The sequence below is a fragment of the Apis dorsata genome, unplaced genomic scaffold (genome assembly GCF_000469605.1).
Source record: "Apis dorsata unplaced genomic scaffold, Apis dorsata 1.3 scaffold_149, whole genome shotgun sequence".
NCBI lineage: Eukaryota > Metazoa > Arthropoda > Insecta > Hymenoptera > Apidae > Apis > Apis dorsata.
Window position 1 is genome coordinate 234,116 of NW_006263440.1, and position 9,058 is coordinate 243,173.

General features: G+C 42.8%; 1 protein-coding gene and 1 long non-coding RNA gene across 8 annotated transcripts in view; both read right to left on the reverse strand.

Annotated features, from left to right (window-relative positions):
- Nucleotides 1-9,058, reverse strand: part of LOC102680513 (fasciclin-3) — a 310,068-nt gene that overhangs the window by 185,344 nt on the left and 115,666 nt on the right. The window lies entirely within an intron of this gene.
- Nucleotides 1-9,058, reverse strand: part of LOC102680429 — a 26,964-nt gene that overhangs the window by 1,343 nt on the left and 16,563 nt on the right. The window lies entirely within an intron of this gene.

Sequence of the window (9,058 nt, forward strand, 5' to 3'; positions counted from 1 at the left end):
CTTTTTTTTCGATACTCGAAGAGAATAAATTTTCGAAATTTTTAATATATCCATCAACGATGTTAATCTTAACTTTCGTCGACAACAATAATAGTCGTCGCATCGTTTAATACGAAAATCGCGACGCCCGAATTTATATCGAATATATAAATATCGTGGATGGAAAACGATTGAAATCGGGTGGTTGGCAAGGGATGAAAAGCTCGGCGACGCGGCAAGAAGTCATTGAACCGCAAGGAACCGTTCGAACCGCGCCGATGAGAGGAGATAATTTGTTGGTTCAGCGACTTCTTTCCCCGGGAGTGAAGCTGTCGCGATTTCAACTACGTGGCTTTTTCTCTTTGCCGTCGCGGCCTCGAAGGAGGAACAACCACCGATAATATCCGTGCCGTGAGGGAATCTTTCGACCTTACCACTTATCTCTGCCAATTATTTGTCTCCGATGAACCGAGACACCATGTTTTACGTAGGAATCGACGCCTCTTTAAATTTTCGTCTCATCCGATATCTTCCACCTTCTGTGTTACGCTTTATTAATTATACAGTAATGTACATTCAATCGATATAATTAAATTAGAATTATCGTACTTGGAACAAGAAATTATCGAACAATTAATTGTTTCATATTCTTTATTTATTCCTCGAATTAATCGCTCGCGTTTCGAGAAGCGATTACAGCTTCATACGTAGTCTTCGCTACGACCAAGATTCGACTTTAAAATTAAATTCACGCTCACGAAACGAACGGTTAATAACCTATTATCTCGCAGCCAATCCCTGCCAGGAGGAGCGAGGTAACTCCCCTCTGGTAAGGCTCTCCTCGACCCTCTTCCCGTACTCTTGCTACGTTGTAAAAGATGTTGGAAAGACGGAGGGGTAACGAGAGGGGAGAATGAAATAGAAGGTGCTTTGCGGTGAGGGCGGGTAAGTGCGATGGTCAACCACCGTCTAACCGGCCAACTCTCCGAGATACGTGTCCGTAGGTGAAAGCAACTTCTCCGAGAACTTCTCTAATTAAACGGCCCCCTTCTTCCTTTCGTGATTAGTAATACCGCGCTAATGAACTCCCACCAGGTTACTTTCGGCTTTGTTCCTCCGCTCCTCTGCGATTGTCTCGCCTTCCAATCCGATCTGCTTTGATTTTCGCTTCTCGTCGAGAACGTCGAGGCAGGGATCGAGAATTTATTACATTGTCGCAGCCTCTCGTTAAATAATAAAAACGTAACTCTTTTATTATAACAGCTCCAAGAAACCGTTCTTCACTCTCGCCATCTCATTTTGAAAAATTCACGCGATGCCATTCTCGATTGGAGAAATCGGAAGAGAAGCTAGCTCGATGAATATTTCCCTTCGTTTCGCTCTATTTTCGAAATATCCGCGAATCAGATCCGAATAAATTTCCCAATCGTTTCCCACATTCCACGCGATAACGAGTTCGTTTATATAAAAAAAAAAAAAAAAAAGGGAAAAAACCGGAGAACGAGAGAATCTCGAGATATGCAGATATCGGTGGAATTTTCATTGTTTCCCTATTTCAGGCGGACGCGGCGAGCCGTGGGCGCATGCGCCCGCGCTTACACGTCCGTTCGGGCGACACGCCCTTTCCGGCTGAGGTATTTCTCTCTGGGAAAGGTGAGATAACGGAAGTACGTAAGGAATGCAGAGCCCGAAAGGAGAACGCTTAACGGGATTAGAATCGGTCGCGTGCCGAGCATATCTTCCCGGTATTACGTAATTGCGCCGTCTTCCGCTTGCGCGACTCTCTCGCGTACGAGACGGTGCATCCTCCGCGCGCGCGAGAATTCGCATATGCGCATTCGTNTCCTCGAATTTCTTTTTCGTCGTTGTTTGAAAAAAAAGGGGAGGGGAGGGGAGGGAGGGAATCACACGACGGAGATGAAGAGAAAGTGGATCAGGATGAAATCGAACATGGATGGAACAAGGGATTTTTTATCGAATTTCTCTCTTTCGAAAGGTTTGCAATGGTTGGATCTGATGGTTTTGATGGATTCGTGACAATGATTCAGCGGCACGTGAGATTTGGCAGCAACGGGGTATTATGGAAACGAAGGGTGAATGAATGGAATTGGATTGATTGGCAGATAGATATATATATATATATGCGATTCTTGTGATGTTGGTTGATCGGGGAAGATGGATAATGTTTTAGAAGTTCATTAACTTGGAGATGCTTGGGTATTATTTGTGATGGGATAAGCGGGATTGATCGAAATGACGATAACGAAATATTTGACGTATTTCAATTGGAGAATTATGGATTTTTGAATTGTCGTAAGTTTTCGGGGAAAGAAATATCGAACCTACGTTTATTTCAAAGGATAAAGTTTCTAATTTAATTTCGTTTTTATATTTGGAAACGTACGAAAGATATAACGAAAGAACCGAAGCTGGATTTTTTCTTAAAACTTTATAAATCTCTTTAAATTTTCTTCAGTTTCAACACTCGTTGAATTTTCAAAGCGAAGTCATCGCTTTGAAGAAACGATACTTAAAAAAATTTATGAACGAAAACCGAGCTATCACTTGAAAATTGTCGATTCAAGCTTAATTGCTATTTCGAGATCATTTGAAAATCAAACCGTATAGATCGTTTGACGCTAAAATTTCGATAATTCCAATAATAACGGAGAACGAAAAATTGCTCGCTGCTATAAAATGCATCCATAACTATTAAAGAATCTAAATGTATCACCGTAAATCCCAAAAATCTGGATGATTTTCCAACAACGAAAGAAAGTTCTGATCCGCACTCTTCCCTAGCCGAGTTTCGTGAAGAGGTCGAACACAAATCATCCCCTTCTTAGCAATCCGGCTGAGATTGCGAATCGAACTGATACGTGACAACGAGAATTTCGCAGAATCGTTGCCAAAGGGGATGTATTTTATTCCATTGGAATTTGAAGCGAGAAGAGCTTGGCCCTGATACAACGTGAAATATGACTCGCGGGGAGTGGAAGGAGCGCCGCGAAGGAGCAATAAAATCTGTCCCGAGCGTAACCGAACGCCTCCTGCACCCGTAACATCCTGGGAACGAGCTTCCGTCTTCTACGTCTTCTATTCGCGGGGGGCGAGAGGGTTGATACGCGTTGACGAGACAGTATGAAATTGGCCATGGAGGCGCGTCATGTAAATTTTCCGCCACTACGTCGTCGTGGCTTCGACGCCACCATGTAACCCGCCACCAGAAGTGGGTGAAGCGGTGTCTACCTCTTTGCGCGCCACCACGTAGTCTTGTTGCGGATGAAAGGTGCTGTGCTCGAGGTGAGGAGTTTCTGATGGAGATATTTAATGCGCGGAATATTTCAAAGGTTCCGTTTCGAGTCAAGGGTCGAGTCAACGGGTTGGTCGAGATAATGGAGTTTGCGAGGGGGAATAATTTTGGCAAACTTGGTTCTAATATTTGTGATGCATGCAGTGTTTCGAAGTAGCTCGAAAGGGGGAGAAAGAAAAAAGTGAGAGTAAAATTTTTGTCTTTAAGGTCTTTAAGCGTGGAACTCGATACCGAAGAGGAGCTCGTACACCGATCTACGTGTGTGTGTGTATATATATGTATATATATATATATAAGCCAGTAGCACGATGTCAAACGCTCGAGGAACAATGGCAGCGCGCTGTAATGCGAAGGAGGTCATCAGCGACACGTAATAAAGAGGTCGTCGACGTGGCAGATGCAACCCTCTCTGCTACAACCCTCTTGTTCGGTATTCCTCTGTTTTACGAAACTCCGTGCATCCGTGTTATTGTTACGCAGGTAAGGTTAACGACCTTGCCGAAGAAACGTGGCAAAATTTCGTCGATCACCATTGATAAATCCCCCCTCTTTTATAACGCTATAGACTCGTTCCAGATGCGGATCATGTCTTCCGTCGTCGCAACATTTACGACTCGCCTCTTGCCTCGTTTTTACGACGAAAAACCGGAAAAAGAGAGAGAAAGAGAAAGAGAGATCTTCCATCATACTGTCGACTATACACGTGACACACTGTAAATTTTCCAAACTTCACGAGGAGGACGCGATAAAAAACTAAACTCCATTTTCGCCGATCGAGCTCGTAATAACTTGCGGAAAGTATCCAAGTACGAGTCGTATAAATTTCAATGCGAATTAGGATAAGAATAATTTTCTTTCCTTTCGCGATTCTCATCTATATGTCTCGTCCACGAATGAGAAACAGTTATGAAACGAGGGAGGAGGGCCGATCCTTAAAGTTGTTCGTAGAAGCCGGGAGCGGCACACACGCTCGTGGACACGCTCATGGCCTTTAAACCGTATTCTGCACGACGCCCTGAGGTGCTTTTGTCATATGACATGCCGGTGAATAATTCACCTGGCGCGCACACAGAGCGATGACGTCGTGGAAATCGCGATACCACGACCACCCATAAAACCCACCGACCCTCCTTCACCGACCCTCTTTTCCCCATCCCGTCAAAATATATCTCTGCTTATTGTGCCCCCGTAAACCCGAATTAATTCTCTCGCGACGTCGCCCAGATTTTTGCCCCTCCTGGTGGACAGATTGCATCGAAATATCAAGATCGTAACCTCGACTCGTATCGCGGAATTTAATTAAGAATAGATCAAATAAATAGCGTCTCGAAGATGGATAACGTTATGACGTCTCTTATTCGCTTTTTCAACGATGGTAGACGTAAGGAATACGGAACATTTGAGAGTTAATATCCCTTTTCCACGCGGGAAAAAGAGCCGTCGTTCTGTACCCGAGGAGGAGTTGTTCTTTTTGAACCAGTGTCACGCCGTGTTTCCGGATTTACGAAGGAATAACAGCGTCGAGACTGGTGAAATTCAGCGGGAAGAATGGAAAACACGCCGCGGCTCGATGTGCATTTTTGATGAGCGTGGATAAGGGGGAGTCGGGAGAGATGTTGGCAGGATGAATCCTCTGGTTGGAATGCGAGCGAGAGGATGGTTACGGGGATCTCGATGCGCTCAAGTTAATGCACCTTCTTCACGGAGGATATTTTGCAGGGACAGTTCTCTTCAATTCGAAGGAATTCAATTTTCGTGTTTCTACATGGTTGGGAATTCGCCTGAACAATTCTGCGTACGATTTAAGGTAAATTACATCTTACCCGATGTTTCCCCTTCCCCTAGATCTATTTTAAACGAATTACAAGTCTCGCGAATAAAATTTAGAAGCTCGTCACGGATCAGGATCAGCTCGAACGAAATAATGGAATACCTTGCTTCGCTCTTCTCTGCGTTTCCACTGTCTCAAAAAAAAATAAAAACGATGATTTATACAAACCTACGAAGAAGAAGAAGAAGAAGAAGAAGTGAAGAAAACAAAGAGAGAGGCAGAGAAAGATTGAGATTCGATATCGAAAGTTGAAGAAGTTGGGTATTCTTCCTGCTTGAAGTATCGACAAGCGAAAATCTTGAAAATTTGAATAATCGAGAGGAGCCCTGTCTTTCCTTAAAGAGAAACTTTCGATAAAATGTTGCTTAATATTCTCTCGCGGTGGAGCAACTTGAGTATTTAAAACGTTATTTCGAGAAAGGAAACAGGAGGCAAGAATAGCAACGAGTTGCACCACGAGTTATCCATCTTGGGCAACTGGTTCAACGGGACGCGTAGGATTAAAAGCGGAAATTCCCCAGGGAATATTTCCGTAACTTCGCCATTTAATCTTCTTAATTAACCAACTTTTCGTTTCGTTTCGTTTCGGATATTTCATTCCGAAGGAGAGATTGACAGGTTGCCAGAGAATGCTTTATTCACGGACATGTCGCAAGTCGCCTCTTTGAACCGATTATAATTGGTTATTAGATGCCGACCAAGGATATCGATCAAAGGAGCGTCGTGGCCGCACAGAGGAGAGAGCAATTATCTAAGTGGCAGTCCGCTTTAAAGATCAACGTATTCGTATCCGGCAATGATCGATCGGAAAGTCCATTCAACCGACGGTAATCATCGTCAAAAGGTATCTATTAATTCCACCTTGAATTATCCGTTGATTGACAGATATTATTCACAGATATTAATCTGGCAATTGATCTCAAGCAACAGCCTTATCTATTATCATTTTCTCTCATAATTCAATCTTGACAATAACCTTTTTGATTTCGAATTTGTAGTCAAATACGAGAACGCAATTTTCGAATCGTTTCACCGTTTACCGTATCATTAATGTCGTAATAAGCTCTATCCATATTCATGCTGTAATCCTTTTAAATCATCCGGCTGGTCTAATTACACGTAATCCAATTACGCTTGATATGAAATTCGGGCAAATTCATTGATCACTCGTCATCGTTAGCCACGATACAATCGAATTACGGGGGATGGCACGAATTAAACATCAACATTGTTCGGAGACAATTCGAAAGACGATGATACGCGCTCGAGTTTGCTGGAGAAATTTCGCGCGAGAGCGCTACATCCGCGTCAACATCCGCCGTTGCGTGTTGTTTCCCGGGGAAAAAATGAATTTATATTCAAGCGCCGATCCCGACGCTTGGAACCGTTCTCCTCTTCACCTATCCTCGTCCCCTTTCATTTGTCTTTACCCACCGGAAGTGGGCGGAACGGCTCCAAGAGTTGATAAATGCGAACCCCAAAACTCATCCTACCGATTGCGTCTCGCGTGCGACGAAACAACAGTTGGATCGCTTTGTTTCCGTCCGTGCGCGTTTCGAGAACTTGATGGACGGACAAAAGGAGAGAGAGGGAGAGAGAAAGAGAGAGAAAAAAATACGAGAGACAAACGGACGGAAATTCTGGGACTCGGAACGCTTCGCGATAAACAATATTCCAAAGGAGAAACGTAGAGAGAGAGAGAGAAAGAAAAATTGCAGTTCGAGCGAATTTTGTTCGTATTATAACCGTGCTCGAAGTGAAATTGTTTGACTGAAATAGGATGTGGATCGGAGAATTGTGAGAACGAGATCACTCGTGTGGAATCTTAAATCGTGGTATTATTATTATTATTATTATTATTATCCTGGTGTAGCCAGAAATCGTAGAATTTTCATCTGATTATCCCATAGTCGCGAAAATCCTTGCCAAAATCATGAAATAAAAGGATCGTTAAATATCTATTGAACTTGGCAGAACTTACAACCGTAGCTTCTTGATATGACTCTAATTTACTTGGAACCAGAAAGCATAGAAAGATTAATAGGATCTCGCAATTTTCAAATCCTGAGAACAATACTATTACAAAAATATAGGAAAAAGAATATTTAGTCATCTTTGATACCGGTATATTTCCAGTTAAATTTCATCACGATTGATGATATGAATCGTGGCTTCTTCGTCATCTTTGCCTGACCTTCCATATTCGTGACTCAGTTTGAATGGATTAATGATGAGCCAGTCTATGATTGTTCAACCGATGACACCATGCCAGTACAGCAACCGTAACCTCGCCTGTACGTGCGCTTCGATTAAGCCCTCTGGGTGTGTACCCAGAGTACGTTTTCTCCACTCCAAAATGGATTTCTATCGATCATAACGAATCCCATCGTTCCATTAGATTGACTTGTATCGCTCTTAGGTAGTTCAATCAGAGAACACGTAGAGCTACATGGTTGTATCACGAATTCATTGTGAATGGCTCTCATGCGAGCCATTCGTTTCCACGTCGCCTCGAAATTTTATAATTATCTACACGGTATCGAAATCTTCCATCTTGCAATCCATATAATCCTATCTCGCAATATTTAAACGTTTTATCGTATCGAAAGAAAATTTTTTTAAACGAATGCTTCTCCATAATTATATCGATACACATTTTTCCATTTTTGTTGTCAAACATCATTGAGAAATAATCAGAAGATTAATCGCAACGCGTTATTCTCACGAGTCGATCACGAGTTCCCCGAAGGATCCCCGAAAATGATCGGGCCAACGGTGAACGAGACACACTTCAACTTCAATTTCTGCGACGTTCTGAAACTCGGCCGGAAGTTTGAAGGGGAGCTTTCCCCAGGCCGGAGCTTACGCGGAGCCTTCACGCGAGCTTTCAACTCGTTCCAGCGAAATTGCCGTTCCATTGCTGTTCCATTCGGCCTGTTGGAAAACTGACGTCTTACTCCGTGGAAAAGTTTAGCGAGTCATTGAAAAACACTTCTGGCCCTTCGATAAAATTCCGCTCTGCTTGCTTCCGGTGTGTTTTTCCGTTATTAAGAAACAGAGGCGAGGGAACGCAAGAAGAGAAAAGGAGGAATAAGAGGATGTGAAAGAGAGAAAAAGAAGGAGAGAATGAAAAAAAAGAAGAGCGAAGAAATACGAAAATTCAAACAACTTGCGCAAGTATTGATTTTGAAAAATAAGAAGAAAGAAAGAGAATACTTGGAGAAATTTTGATACTCCTTTTGTATCGTTGATCTCTCTTTGATCGTTGTTTCACAGAATCACGGAAATTTAAATCTTATCTTAAAATAAGAGAAGATACTATCGTGGATCGGCTCGAGGATTTAAAAGTGGTTACGAGTAAATATGAAACGAGGCGACGAGCAACGTGAAACGAGCAATAAATTTCCAATAAAACAGTGGATAATTGGAGACGAAGTGGGCAGAAAGTCCCAAGATATCTCTGCATTGCAGAGAACAATTCCCCGTTGCCCGTGTCGGCCCTTTATGTGGTCGAGGCTGCGTCTCTGCTTTTGCTCGCTAAATCGTGATATACATGCAAATTTCCACGAAACGGAACTTTGACCGCCATTACGGTCGTCGGATATTGAATATCGTAATGCACCACGCTCGTATATATACCAAGCGTTGGATCGGCTACGCCCACGAAGAAATTCTGGCGAACTTTATAGAAGCGACCCGAGGCATCCGTGCCACGAGTCGGTCTATGATTCACGAGACAACTATATAGTTTAGAAGACACGCAACATCGAGATTCTTTCGAACTTCTTGGAATGGAAATTTGCAAATTTCCCATCTCTTTCGGAATTGCGAGATCGTATAAAAATTAATTTTTCGGATCGATCTATCACGCGCGTTTATGTATAATTTAGAATCTTGATTTTTCTTTCTTTCTTTCTTTTTTTTTTTTTTTTTCG